The sequence below is a fragment of the Anabrus simplex genome, chromosome 1 (assembly GCF_040414725.1).
Source record: "Anabrus simplex isolate iqAnaSimp1 chromosome 1, ASM4041472v1, whole genome shotgun sequence".
Classification (NCBI taxonomy): Eukaryota; Metazoa; Arthropoda; class Insecta; order Orthoptera; family Tettigoniidae; genus Anabrus; species Anabrus simplex.
Window position 1 is genome coordinate 799,130,995 of NC_090265.1, and position 16,398 is coordinate 799,147,392.

Sequence of the window (16,398 nt, forward strand, 5' to 3'; positions counted from 1 at the left end):
AGAGGCCGTGGCCTTATTTAAGGTACAGCCCCAGGATTTGCCTGGTGTGAAAATGGGAAACCACAGAAAACCATCTTCAGGGCTGCCGACAGTGGGGCTCGAACCCACTATCTCCCGAATACTGGATACTGGCTGCACTTATTTGCCTTTCTTAAGATTGGACTAGGAATCATTTAGGACTCTCCTAATAGTAATTTTCCTCACCTCTGAATTTTGTATTCAATTGATCTCTCTAGAAAATAATGTTCTATCATGATTTTGCCAGCAGTTGGATAGAGCTAATAGGCCCAAACAAAAGCCAGCTACACCAATTTCTAGAATTTCGTACCAACCTCTTATATCCTGTGCTGTACAGTTTACTGTGTTACTGTGCTGTCTGTAGCAACATATGTTTGCAAATATCATTTAGGATTGGTAAACAGGTGATTGTGGCTTATATGTTAGGATCTCTCATAAATTGTATTTTCTGAGGCTAAATATATCCCATTCCACTTCCTTAAGTCACATTTGCATTCAAGGCACTACAAGATATGAACCAAATCCAATCAAACATCAATATACAAACCACATTGCCAAATCAGAAGTTACACAGCATCAATACACTGTTAATTTATAAAAGCCTTTAATCATAGTATCATATAAACTGTGTAACAGTATGTTCTGAAAAGTAAATTGTAATTGAGAAATTTCCCACCTTTTCAATACATTTATTATTGTTTTGGCTATATCAATAACAAACACAAATTTAGAATTACACTTAGTACATGTTTTGTTCCTCTATATAGAATATCGTAAGCTATGGAGATAATTTAAATATTTAGCTACAAACCACTAAATTAAGGATAAAAAAATGCCACTGAATAGTATTAATGGGGCAGATAGCATCTAACTAGAAGAAGGAGAAGAAGCAGAAGACTTTAATATAGGTAGTGACACACTAATGTTCTTTAAAAACTTTTAAAATATTTTCCATGTTATTTTAAACAACTTGTCCATGGCCCATTTTAGATATAAATTATCTCTATAGCTGAAGATGTTCCATGTAGAGGAACAAAACATACACTACTATAATTGTCATTCTAATAATAATAATAATAATAATAATAATAATAAATATATTGATAAGTTGGGAAAACTCTCAATTATAATGGATTTAAAGTCAGTACAGATTATTGACATTGAAACTTATAAAAAGTTAATATACAATTTCTAATTTGAAGATAGCTACAAATATCAATGGACTGTTTGTCATAGCACAAGAAGATTTGAATCAAATTTAATCAAACAAGAATCTATACTGAAAATGCCAGATGGAAAGTTACATCTGCAAGTCATCTGCATTAACCCATTAGTGCATAAAGTTGTTTTTTGTGTTTCATATCAATTTATCTACTCATTTCTACTCTTAAGAATCACAGAAATACATTCCAACAATCAGAATGTTCATACAAGTGATAGTTTTATTTACACAGCCTGTTCGATATATCGGACGCTATGCACTCGTGTCAGTACAACACTAGTTATTCGGCATTACAATGTACAATAATGCTGCAAGCTAGGCAGTGTTACCTTATCCAATTTACACTGTAAAGTGGACCCACGATTTCCACTACAGACATCACAATATTGTATTCGCTACTCTATTTACGTTTATGTATTTACTGATTATATCAACAGATTCATTTCGGGCGAAGTCCATATTGGTCAAGCTGACCCACTTTTTGGATGTCATTATTTTAGGACTTGAACAGCTTTCATTGTGTTACACTTTGCATTTTTTTATGCTAGACCATTTCAGTGCATGCCTTATCTCCATCTGTTTGTAGTTTGTACCAGCAGTGACAACACTGTTGTCATTACAGCGCATCAGCAATGCACCACCACAACAACTGCAGTCACATGATCCCCTTTCTTCTTTTTCCTGTCCACCTTTCTTCAAAGGGGGCACTTCTCTGTCTGCTTGTTTTTTTTGAAATGTTCCTGTTTCACTTATTACCTTTGAAGCCAGATATCTTAGCAATTTCAGAGATGTAAAGTCAATATTGTATGCTCCCCTGTTTGATTCAATTCCACCTGTATCAATGAGAGGTAGGACTACATTTCCACCAAGCCCAAATTCTTTCAGCTTTTCATTTTATATTCCTGTATACACTTGGAAAGTTATCCTACAGCCACTGGCAGAGAAAGAAGTCTAGCAGAATTTCAGAGTTTTGCGCAGGGCCGATGACCTTAGATGTTAGGCCCCTTTAAAACAACAAGCATCATCATCATCATCAACAGTTTTGCGCATCATCTGATTGGTGTGGGGTGGGAGAGGGGAGTGAAAGCAGGAACACAGACAATCACTAAATGAGATGTACATTGTGATCTTGTCCCTTTGGGGTTGCTCCTTGTGTGTTATAATTCAACTTACTAATATTTATGAATTTTCTATCAGGCATATCGGAAACGAAAGTACTGGCCCAATCTTATGTATTACTCCATTTATTTTCGCACAACAGCTTTCTTTTGCTCAGATTTTCTGGTTTTATGTTCCATTTGTAGATCTTTCAGTAATATTTCGACTTCCACAGGACCTAGCCTTCCCTTTTTCATATTCTGTAGAAGCAATTTGCCTTCACATTTACTCAAAAGTAGGTTTCTACCAAGGTAATTTAGATCGCCCTTATACTCATCTGCCATTATCATAATCCATTTCACATCCGTCATCAAGAGAGTTGATGCGCTGCTCTGCTTCAAATGTTGGTTCATCCTCCAAAACTTCCAATATTTCACTCACCATCAAACTAGTAAAGGAATACAAAAGTTTGAGATAATAGGACATCCTGTGCATAGCGTCCAATTTTCAGGACAGTCTCTGTCATCTCAATAATAAGACATAATTGACATCTTTGTGTGTTGGTAGATTCACAGGAGTGTCAACAATATGAACCGTCCTGAAGTTTACAATTATTGGAAATATTTGTTAATTCATAAATTCATAAATAAAAATCTCACCTGTTGCATAAAACTCTGTACTACCTTGCTGCCATGCTCACAAAAAGTGTGATTCAACAATGAATGGTAAGGTTGAAGAATAATATATTCTGAGTTCCTGTTAGCTACAGCCTGTATGAAGCAAGGAAAGTATCATGGGTTTAAAACCATGCATAAATATCGCACATTTTATTTTTTTATGACTTCTGATTTTTTGGATGCTATGCACTAATGGGTTGAAAATGAAATGAAAACCTACAACCTGTTTTCCAGTTGGTGACCGGGTCAGGGATCGAATGAATGAAGCTCCCATCTTGCGGTGAGGGTAGGAATTGTGCCAGCTGCCAAAACCTGTTGCACTCCTCTGGGGCAATGATTAATGACTGACAGATGAAATGAAATGATAGTGGAGAGTGTTGCTAAAATGAAAGATGACCGGGAAAAATGGAGTACCCAGAGAAAATCCTGTCCCACCCCCGCTTTGTCCAACAAAAATCTCACATGGAGTGACCGGGATTTGAACCACGGAACCCAGCGGTGAGAGGCCGACACGCTGTCACCTGAGCCACGGAGGCTTACCACTAATGGGTTTATCTAATAAAATAGATATCTTGCAGCAGAAAGAGTTGTACTGCAGCAAAAAGAGTTATGCATTTCATTCTCATTAGGCATCTAAATATCCATGAATCCCCTTCCAAAAAATAACATGGAAGAACTAAAAATTAAAATCAAATCAGGGCAATGATGTATGAGGCTATCAGTGCAATAGCGGCCTAACCCTGAGTACTCTGGTTTGTGGGAATGACAACTGGAAGATATGGACGTTTGAGAATCTGGCACGTAAGGTCGTGTTTATGGCATATAGACACGATTGTTGTACAAATAATGTGGTATGCTGTATTGTGGCTGGAAATACGTGTAGTTAATATTAATAGTTTATTATTGGCTGTTTTGGTGTGGGTTAGGCCATCATTGTTTCAGCACACTTGGCTGTAAAACATGAAATATGTGGAATAGGCTGCTATTGCAATACAAACCAATACAAACTTCATTCAGACATTTGACAACATGCACGTATGACATTAATATTTGTCATCAGCATGATCATTTACAGGAATGGTGTCTGCAAACTGCAGTACAGGTGTCCTCAAGTTATGATAATAACAATGGTAAACAGGGGGTACAGATTGCAACAAGGTCATAAAACCTTCCTCTTTCAACCCGGAAAACTGGAGCTGGTTCAAGATGATGATGAAGAATAGCGTGTCTATTGCAATATAGTAAGTCCAAAGTCTGAATTACTTTTGATCCACGTTTTGAAAAACAGCAGATGGAACATCTGGCTCATTGGAATACTTATATTGTGCGGGGACATGATTTATAGAGAAGCTAACGTATATTCAGCCATTGAACCCTGGAATTTTGTATAGACACTTTTTTCTTACTTATTTTTTCTCTGAACGTAATGTGGACATAATAATAATTTTATGTGGCAATTTATAGCCGGGTGCAGCCCTTGTAAGGCAGACCCTTCGATGAAGGTGGGCGGCTTCTGCCCTGTGTAGGTAACTGCATGTTATTGTGGTAGACGATAGTGTTACGTGTGGTGTGTGAGTTGTAGGGATGTTGGGAACAGCGCAAACACCCAGCCCCCGAGCCATTGGAATTAACCAATGAAGGTTAAAATCCCCGACCTGGCCGGGAATCGAATCTGGGACCCTCTGAACCGAAGGCCAGTACGCTGACCATTCCACCATTGAGTCGGACGATGTTGACATGAGGTTATAGGTATGGCAGTGAATGGGTTCTTTTTTTCATGCAATGGTAATGACATTCATGCAGTCAGAGGGTGTGTATATTATGTTAGGGTGAAATGTCCTGTTTTTCACAATAATACCAGTCCTGGTCGCATGCTAAGTGTGAATGACTACTGGCTAAGAATTTATGGCGGATTTCTTTCCGGTGTGAAGTCTGGATGAAGAAAAATGAAATGGCATATGGCTTTTAGTGCCAGGAGTGTCCAAGGACAAGTTCAGCTTGCCAGGTGCAGGTCTTTGGAATTGACGCCTGTAGGCGACCAACACGTCGTGATGAGGATGAAATGATGATGTAGACGACACATATACCCAGTCCCCATGCAAGGAGAATTAACCAATTATGGTTTTAAAAAATGTCCGGCTGTATGGTTAAATGGTTAGCGTGCTGGCCTTTGGTCCAGAGGGTCCTGGGTTCGATTCCTGGCCGAGACAAGGATTTTAACCTTAATTGGTTAATTCCAATGGCTTGGGGGCTGGGTGTGTGTGGCGTATTCAGCATTAGAAATCATCCTAGGTAGGTCCCTCAGCTTCACAAACATGCAGGTCGCCTAATAGGCCGTCTACGAGAAAAAGACTTGCACCAGGACTCTACGGAGGCCATACACCATTATTATTGTTATGGTTAAAATTCCTGACCCTGCCGGGAATCGAATCGAACCCGGGACCCCTGTGACCAAAGGCCGTCACGCTAACCATTTCACATGGAGCTATGGAGCCAGACTCTTGGATGAAAACCATGAACTGACACAGTCAGGCCATTTTTATATTATGATTTTGGCTACCACATTTATCTGAGTATGTAATCAGTCTCTCTACTTTTAAAGTGATTTTTAATGTAATGTAGGAGGTACGATCCAATCTCTTGCGGTTGTTGATACATGAGTAATGTATTTCAAGGCAGTACATTCACAACTGCCTCTTGTAAAACAGATACCTGTCGTAAGTACTGGTATGGTAAAGTTTTCATAAAATCAAACGCAAATCATACCGCTGTGTGGATGCATCCCTTCTCCTGAATCCCGATGCATTCCTGTCCACATGCTCTTAACCTTTCGTTGATCTAACTCTCTTCCACGTCCCCATTTAGCCTTCTCTTCCGCAGCGTTGGCTGTATCAAGTTATATTTTATAGAAGTCACATTTTTGACATGAATCACTTACAGGGAGATGTAATGACATATTAAATAGTGTATTAAAAATATGACCAAAAATGTAGTACGAGACTGGATCACAGTGCTCGGCTCAATATAAATTATATAACTTTCCCAGGCTAAGGTCCGGTGACAAATACTTCTGATCCACACTTACATGAATTCATACATAATGGCTCTGATAGGCTGGAAAGCATTTTATAAAGTCTCTACTTCAACAGTCTTTTCCATTCGTGTTTTGTTTTTAGCAGGGCATGGGCCTCTTTTGTCCATGGGTGGGGTCTGTGGTATAACATTTTGTAAAAGAACCCATATAATTATCCCATCTGATATTTGCAAAATATTCTTAAAGAATACACACCTTAACTTCAAGCCCCTCTTCGTTATGAAAATGGTATATTCATGTTGTTCCTCATCGTGATTCAGTTGTGACAGAGGCATGTGAACATGCCTTAAGGACAACTTTTACCATAGCAAGAATATATGCCCACTGCATTTCGAAACTACTTAATGGGTAGAAAGAGTCAAATAGATGTTGGTGGTGTTCAGGTGAAAAGTGTCGAAAACATTCATTCTTACACGGGTGGGACATTTCTTCAGATCTGCATTTCCTTTAACATTTGTGTATTCTTCCCTATTCAAACGCTTTTCTTTTTTAATGTTCTGTGCAAACAGTTTTCAATTTCAAACCCATTTTCTTCCTCATTGAGGTTCATTTACGCTAACAGTACTGCGATCTCCCTCTGATGCATCCACGATTGATTTAGTCTGCATAGTGTCATTACATTTACCGGATAGACTGGGCTCTGATAACATTATACGTAACTTATCCAATGTAATACTCGTATGCTGGCTGGGTGAGCAAGGTCGGAACCACTGATTGTTTAAATTCATAGCCATCCATTCATTCTTCATCCTCTCGTTTTGAATTCTGGTCAGTGGATGATTTTGGACTTTTAGATTTTCATTACATTTCGTCTCATTTTGTACCATTAGGGGCCGATGACCTAGATGTTAGGCCCCTTTAAACAACAAGCATCATCATCATCATCATCCACTGGCTGTGCTGTGTAACGCATGGTATGATGTACCGCCGGCCTACTCCCTATATATAAATGGAGCAATAGTGGTTTAGGTGGCATAGGCCAATATTGCGCACAGTTTATTATGGAAATAAACGCTGCATAAACAACATTCTGAGTTGTCCAAATATGCTTGTGGCCATTCTAGAATGTGAAGGTAGGGTATAAAGGGACGTTATGTGTGAATATCTCTATTTTTCCAAAATGTGGGTTAAGCTGCTATTGCACTGATTGCCGTAACTTACCATTTATTAAATTTTTAAAAATCGCTAAATTTTCTGCCATTTCACAAAATCTCCCTATGTCGACAACTATCAAAGATTATGTTCCTGCGGTTGGGGACACTGCGTGAGGCATTGAGAAGTTCTCAAGCTTCTAGAGACGTGCCCTCTCCTTTTTCATCCTTGGTCATTGTTACGGGGTTACCCATGGAACAGCAGATGTGAAAGAAGGTGCGGGCTAGAATGGGTCCAACTACAAGGCTGAAAGATGAATTAAAATTTCAATAAAAGGTTATATTTTCACAAGCAGAAAAATTGAACAAATTTCACATAGAATTTAAACAAATAACAACAACTCAACTACTATCTACTAATCAGGTACAAGGTATAATTTTACAAACGAAAGCCCGAGTTTCGGGGTCTTTACAAGTTCTGGGCTTCGAGCCCCCAATTACACAACCCTTGAGCTACTAGCCCAACATTATCAAGGTACACACTTGATCAAAGGGCAGAAAACCCCTTCATTCAAAGAGCATTAACTCCAAAAATCATAACGGGCCTCCTAGAGGCACTTTTACCACATCAGAAAGAGCTGACCCGTTCTCAATTTTTCCAGCCTACTAAAGGCAATACCATACATTGCAGTCACTTGCCATCCAGGCACAACTTACAAGAATTAAACAGGGGTATCTCGTACCCAGCCTACAGGGCCTTAGCCGAAAAATAATAGGTTAAATAAATGACCCAAAAACAAATGAAAGGAGGCGAGACTTTGCACTCCTAAATACACATATTAAAACCTAAGAGGCACTAGGCCGATGACACAGGGGCTATTCCCAAACTAGGGAGGTGACTCGTATAAGAAAAAAAAAATTTAAACATTAAGAAGAGAAGAAAATCGGTTATGAAAACGTAGTTACCTCAAATCAAAAATGAAGGGGAGCTCAAGAGGGTAAAGCACTCTCTATCCCCGTTTTACAGTTAAAGATATGTGAAGTTTTACAAAAGCGACGGCAAATTACATATTTCAAGATAGGTTACATAGTAAAGGTTTCGGACCTTCCCCACGGTTTAGACTGCTGAGCTAGCAAGAAATAAAGATGTTAAGTGGCCATTACCTTGTTGAAGAGCTGCTGCCGGACGAAACAGGCGCTTTCCGCCTCCTGCTACACTTACACACTAGGCTAGATGTTGTTCGAGTGGCTGAGAGACAAGAAAATCATCAGTTTTTATACTCTCGGGGAAGATTCGAGACCTTTCATGAATAAAACAGCCACACCCACAGGCTTTTATTGGCTAGCTAAAAGTTACACATCAAAATTGAAGAAGAAAGACACGATTGGTCAAAAATTAATTACAGAAATATTTGATTGGCTAAGTTCAAAACAGGCGGAAAGAAAGGATAAATATTGCCAACCCACGCATGAAGAATGAAATTTAGTAAAACCAAAAACTTATGAGTCCAAAATTTCTTCGGGAAAGTTTCTTCACTTCGCACCAGGGTGCATGATCATAGTTTTTAGGCGGTGACATCTATGAGAGAATGCCCACACTTCTTGATTAATGGAAAACAAAATCCACACAGTATTGACAACTTTGTAATCACAAAATTTATGGTAGTGACATCATCTGAGAAAACTTATAAGTTGATACAGTTGTTAAAGTTCAGAGTTTCTCCTGTAGAGGAGTACTTAAAGGCGGAAAATTCAAATGTGCGGCGTATAGGTGTACCAGCCGGTACAGTCATAACCATAAATTCAACTGAATTCTACCCTGATGAAAGAACATTTTGTCCACTAAATCACACCACAGAAACAGAGTGAATCCCTGTATATCTTTCCAAACTCTCAAACTAATTTGAAGTCCATGGTAAACCTGGGAATCAAAATTGGACCAACTAGGATGGCAGTTACTATGCTACTCCCTAGACCAGAAATGGAAAATCTTTTCCGACTAACATGTCAATATAGGTCTTATTTATTACTTTTTACTGTCTATAGTGTGCCACCGATTATTTTTATTTAAAACCATTATGAAACCCCCTCATTTCGCTTCATTTAGGTATTACATTGCATTACATTTAAATCCATTTGAGTGAATGTTTCATGCTTTTATGCAAACATCATTGAAAATTACATTTCAAAAACTGGTAAATTTCATGAATAATAAGATATAATTGCTTTAACATAATAACATTTGTTAAAAATACGGCCAAGGAATTAATTGTGACATAGTTGTTGTCGGCTGTAACTCGATCCTGCATACATTGACCAGTTCAACTCAGTTTATGGATGTGTTTGCGATGATTAAACAGACCAATCCTGGCACAAAACATACACCCACACAAATCACACTGAATGGTTGCAGGAGGGCAGGGTTTTAAATTACGGAGTTTTCTTGCTTGTCACTTGGCCTCTTGATGTCTGCAGCGTTCTTTTTCAAACAAGCTGACAGTGGTGGATGTACTGTAGTGTTCCACCACAGTGAACAGTCCACAGCACATTCTTCCCATGTCTGTACATTTATAACAGTTGTCTTCATGATGTGTTTCAGCTGGTCCTTAAAATGCTTAAGGGGGGCTCCATAGGGTCTATTGCCGGAGCTGCTAAGTTCACCATAAAGAATTTGGCGGGGAAGCCTGGTATCATCATGAGGTGAACATGGCCTAACCATCTCAGTTGATGAGCGATGATTGTTGCCACAATGCTATTTAACTGTGCTTTGTCGAGAACTGCTGTGTAGGTCACATAGTCCTCCCACTTAATATTCAAGATGTATCACATTTTATGTTGGTGGAAGCGCTCAAGTTTTCTGATATCACGGCGATGGAGTGTCCAAGTTTCACAGTCATACAACAATATGGAAATGACAACAGCTTTGTACACCATGAGTTTGGTATGCGGTTTTAAGTCGTTATTCATGAAGACTCTGTGCATTAACCGTCCAAATGCTGCATGAGCAGCCCCAATTCTTTTATCAACATCTTGTTCACAGGTACACTGTTTAGACACGATGCTTCTAAGATATGAAAAGTGATCGACCTGTTCCAGTGTTGTGTCTAAGATGGAGATACTGAACTCGGGAAGAGTTAATCCTGGGGCAGGATGTGCAAGTACCTTAGTTTTTTTTGCATTAATTGCAAGACCAAATCGATCGCATGCAGTTTTAAAGCAGTTAGAGCAGAAGATGCGGTGTCATCTGCATACTGCAGTTCTGTCACCTGGGTAACAAGAGTACGTCTTTGTGAGTGAAGTCTGGCCACATTGAGGTCTCCGTCAAAATGAAACTTAATCTCCATGCCTAAATTGTTTGCAGATGATTCATGCAGCATGGCAGCCATGTACAGTGTAAAGAGTGTAGGAGCAAGCACACAGCCTTGTTTCAATCCATGAGTGATTGGGAACAAATCCGATACTGAGTTACCGTGAAGAACCTGTCCAGACATGCCATCATGAAGAGCTTGAACCAATGCCACAAAACGTTCAGGACATCCAAAACGTCTCAATACTTTCCACATAGCAGATCTTGGTACTGAATCAAAGGCTTTTTCCAGATCATAGCACACTAAATACAGAGGCTGCTGTAGCTCTCTGCATTTTTCCTGGTGTTGTCTAGCACAGAAGGTCATATCTGTTATGCCTCTGGAGGTTCGGAAATCACACTGAGACTCAGGCAAAACCCTCTCTAAGATAACTCGGAGCCGGTTTAATAGAACCCTTGCGAGAATTTTACAAGCAATTAACAAAATCAATATACCGTACGATCGCCTTTCTTGAAGATAGTGATGATGGTAGCATTCTTCAAGTCGTCAGGTACTTCTTGAGTTTCCCAAATGAAGAGGATAAGTGTGAAAAGTCTAGTGTTCAAGTGTATACCTCCATCAGTATCAGTACCAGAGGGATGTTATCAGGACCAGGAGCCATTCTTGGTTTTGGCTAATTGAATGCTTTGGTGAAGTCTCTGTATGTGGGTGGAAGTGCCATCCAAGGTTGTTGGGGTTGCTGATGAGGGACATTATGAAGAAAGTCCTCAGCGACATTGAAGACTTTATTTAGAAGCACAGAGAAATGTTCCTTCCAACGCTCTAAAATTTCTCCATTATCAGTTAAAATGATGGAGTTGTCAGCAGTCTTCAATGACCCCGATGAAGATCGAATTGTACCATATATCTCCTTTATGCCAGCATAGAAGTTTTGCAGGTCATGGACATCAGATAATCTTTGCAGTTCATCAGATTTTTGTTGCCACCAGTTATTCTTGATTTCTGTAATTTGTGCCTGACATTTTCCTTTAAGTTCCAAGAAATATGATTTCTTCACATTGGAAGATGGATCTTGAAGATAGGATAGATGGGCTTCCCGTTTGGCATTGATCAGACATTTAATTTCTTCATTACTTTCATCAAACCAGTATTGTCTTTTTTTCACTCACACAACCAATTGTTTCCTCAGCTGACTCATTGATGACCTTCTGAATCGTGGACCACTCCTGATTTGTACTATCTCTGCCGACTGGATGACTAGCCAGTTTATTTGAGATTGCATTTCTGTAATACGTAGCAATGGATTCAATTTGAAGTTTAGAAGTATCAAATTTCTTTCTGGGCAGGTTGTGGACAGATCTTTTTGGTTTGCAACAGATTGAGATTCTCAACCAGCAAAAAAGGAGCTTATGATCTGTCCAGCAGTCATAGACATTTCTTGCAATCCTTGTAACAAGGACATCTGTTTTCATCACATTGCTTGATGATGATATAATCAATATATAATGTGCCCGTGCTTTGAGCGAGGTTGCATCCAAGTGGTCTTGTAGCGATTAGGCAGGCGGAACTGAGTATTAGTAATGAATAGTTCGTGTTATGCACATAAACCAAGGAGTAGTAGTCCATTGGCATTACAGTTGCCAAGTCCATGTTTTCTCATCACATTGCCCCATAATTGGTGATCTTTGTCTCTTGGTGGTACTTTGGTGATGGTACAGTAGTTCTTAGCAGGTTGTAGAATTGGTCTTTAGCTTCTACGTCAGCATCCAAGGTGGGAGCATATGCAGAGATGAGTGTCATAGATTTGGTTCCAAAGAGTCATAATTCTCTTGCTGACAGCTGTTGGAGTTTGCTGATAATCATTCACCAATGTGGTCTTCATAGCGAATCCAACACCAGAAGATTGTGTAGCGTGAGCTGAACTCTGCAAGTTTATCTTCTCTGGACAGTCTGGTTCATGTTCATTCGTCCAAGCTCATGGGTGACAAGCGCTGTTCTTCTCTCAGGTCTGTTATTTTCTTTCAAATCAAGTAGGGTCCGAACATTCCAGGTTCCTGTAATCAAAGTTTTGGTAATCTTTGTTTCTTGACCGCATAAGAGGTGACCCGCTGGGTGCGGCCTCCCAGCTGGCTGAGAGTGCGACTACCGATGTTTAGCCCACATTTGGTAGGGCCTTCCCTATTCAGGGTGGGCAGCGGTGATCCTAAATAGGCCTGTCCAAACACATGCAGGACCAAATTCCTGACTAGTCACAGGGCCTCAGAAAGACGACCATCACACATCTGCTGCCAATGTGCAGGTTCGAACTAGAGGCTACCAGTTTCACCCGAAAACCTGCCTCCTCCATTCTTATCCCATTGCCGTTGGACTTGAGTTGAAGGGCGCGACAGCAGGAAAAAGTGCCACAAGCGGGATTTTGTTTAAGGTGGATCGCAGCTTGCAAGGAAGTGACCCCCACACTATCATGTCGGAACTATACCCTGCAGCACAAATGAAATGCGACATTCAGGTTCTAGTACCATGACTGCAACGGACTGCCACAGACTCAAAATACCATTGAGTTGCATCTTCACAGCCAGTCTGTCCGGCATGACCACATCCGCCTCCTCGACCGATGAGAACCACAAAAAGGAGGTTCCTTCGTCCGTTTTGCCGTTGGACAAAAGACACAGATGATGGGTTCCAGTGTCATTTCCTACACTGAGGGGACCATCCGCCCGAAGCCGTTGGCCCCTATTGGGTTCGAGTTATTTACCGCCGCTCGACACTCGGCGTTTGCAGTTTGCCAAGCCAGCTAAACCCCTCCTTTCCTATTCCGGACTTAAGTACCGGTACACCTATGTTCATAAAAAACAGAACACCTTGGAAGACTGGAGATAGGAAGTTCATATTCACAAGACATGTTCATTAATATGTTCTGCAGAAACGATTAGCATTTCAGTCACCTAGGTTCAGTATGTGTCCTGTTGCCTTGTAGGCACTGGGACCTCCATGAGCACAGATAACTTGTTCCATGCATGATGGTATCAACGCGTATATGGACCCTGGGGTATAGCCATCCATGCTGCATTCACCTGCTTCCACAGTTCATATTTGGTGGTTGGCATTGGGTCACAGCGCCGCACCCGTCGTTTCACCATATCCCACACATTTTCTATTGGCAAAAAGTCTGGTGATTGCGTGGGCCAGGGCAACAGTCTGATGTCCTGCGACAAGAAGGTACGTGTTTTTGCAGCAACATATGGTAGCGCATGGTCCTGCTGGAATATGGCGCCTGGGGTGTGGTGCAGAAAGGGTATGGCTACAGATCGCAGGATGTCATTCACGTAGGTCAAACTGGTCATAGTGCCCTGACACGCACCAACTGTGATTTGTGGTTGTACCCTATAGCACCCCACACCATAAGGCGTTGAGTTGGCGCTGTATGTCTTGTGTGAATGCAGTCAATGTGATGCCTCTCCTCCTGTCTGCGGCGAACCAGAATGCGGCCATCATTTTAAAACAGAACCTGGATTCGACCAAAAACACTAGCTGCTGCTATTCCTGTCCCAAGTGACGTCATTCCATATACCATTGCAGTCTAGCATGTTCATGCACATTAGTCAAAGGTAGGCGGAGAAGTGGATGACACGCTGGTAACCCAGACCATAATAAATGGCAATGGACTGTCACTCCTGACAGTGTACGATGTGTTTCACTGTTCCACTGTTGCGCCAAAGCCGGGGAGGACGCAGATCTGTCCTGCAATGCCATTTGGATGAAGTGTCGCTTTTCCCGGGGGGGGGGGTGTCTGGGTGGTGCGACCAGACCCATCTCGTGTTCTACGGTCTTCTGTGAACCATTCTGTACACACCCGTTGCACTGCCAACACACTTCATCCCACACGAGCAGCAATTTCCCGGATGGATGCATCATGTTCTCTCATGCCTATAATGCGCCCTCTCTCATTTGATGGAACGGTTCTCGCATACGTCTGCAAGGCATCCTGAACACCTGTTCAAGTCACACTGATCTATTACCTTCGGTTTGTAGCGACGAGAGCCGCAGGCACATTTTACCACTTGCCTGGTGGACTTTGAACCTGAGGGCCGACGTGGTAGTGATGGCCAACGTTCTCGCTCAAGACTCTCGAGACCGATCCTCCTGTAGTGCGAGCTGTGCGACGTACCAGTAACTACGAGTGGAAACTTGATAGTATACCATCAGCAGTTATTGCGAGAAATAACGTTCTCATATGGAAACGTGTAAGCCAACAAATTTTGTCAAAAGACTGGAAAAAACATTGCATGTTTATCTATGAACCCCTTAATACCATTAACGAAAGCGAAAACAGAATGCCAGTATCTTAAACTGATTAGCTGAATAACCCTGCACAATTTGTGAATAACTGTAGATAGGATGTACACCTACTTGGATGCTGGAGGCGTGCATTATTCGAACTTGAGACGGAGAAAGATATGCTTTGCTACATATGCAACCACCATTATACACGAGTGGAACGTGTAATCTAAAATGCCCGAGTTTGCTCTAATTCTTTCAACACGGGTGATGGCCGACGCTCTCGAGACCGATTGTCGTGTGCTGCGAACTCTGCGACGTCCCAGAAACGACGAGCGTAAGTTTCATAGTATAAGCATCAGCAGTTTTCATATGGAAACGTGTGCGACTATAAATTTTGTCAAAAGAATAGGAAAGCACCGCGTGTTGAACTATGAGCTCTTTAATGCCATTAACGAAAGTGAAAACAGAATGTCATTATCTTAAACTGCTCACGAGTTATTTCAGGTGGACTTCTTAGCTGAATAGCACGTATAATTTGTTAACAAATGTTGATAGGATGTACATCTGCCTGGATACCTTTCAATCGTCGTAGACTGGGTAGCTTCTTGTGATGCAGACCGGGCCGGAAGTGTTCCGAGACGATTCCTCTTCATTGATATTATTGATATTCTGCATTTTTAAGTGCCGCATCATCCCAGAATTATTTCTGCCGACGTGTTTTACTTCTTTTGAACAAGCAACACAGCGGGCTGTGCTATGTGACATCTCTTCAAAATGAAATGAAATGGCGTATCGCTTTTAGTGCCGGGAGTGTCCGAGGACATGTTCGGCTCGCCAGATGCAGGTCTTTTGATTTGACACCCGTAGGCGACCTGCGCGTCGTGATTAGGATGAAATTATGATGAAGACGACACATACACCCAGCCCCAGTGTCAGCGAAATTAACCAATAGTGGTTAAAATGCCCGACCCTGCCGGGACCCCTGTGACCAAAGGACAGCACGCTAACAATTTAGCCTTGGACTCTTTAAAATAACTGACGTCCACGACTTACGTTGCGTTTCGGACAACTAGACACAATTACACATTGCACTGTCATATATCGAAGTACCTAATTAAGACGCGAATAATCTATGATCTATAACATTGTGTCTGGCTCCATGACTAAATGATTAGCGTGCTGGCCTTTGGTCACAGGGGTTTCGGGTTCGATTCCCGGCAGGGTCGGTAATTTTAACCATGATTGGTTAATTTGCCAGACGCAGAGGCTGAGTGTATGTGTTGTTTTCATAATCATTTCATCCTTGTCACGACGCGCAGGTCGCCTACGGGAGACAAATCAAAAGGCCTGCATCTGGTGAGCCAAACCCGCCCTGGGATTTCCCGGCACTAAGGACCATACGCCATTTCATTTCATTTTATAACATTGTAAGGAATTATTTCCTTCGTCACCAAAATATCGGTAAACACAAGCAGTGGTCGTATGCTATTGAATGTGGGGTCTAATAACGATGTACACCTACCTGCCGAAAGAATTGGAGCAAACTCAAGCATTTCAGATTACACATTCCAGTCATGCGTAATGGTAGTTGCATATGCAGCAAGGCACA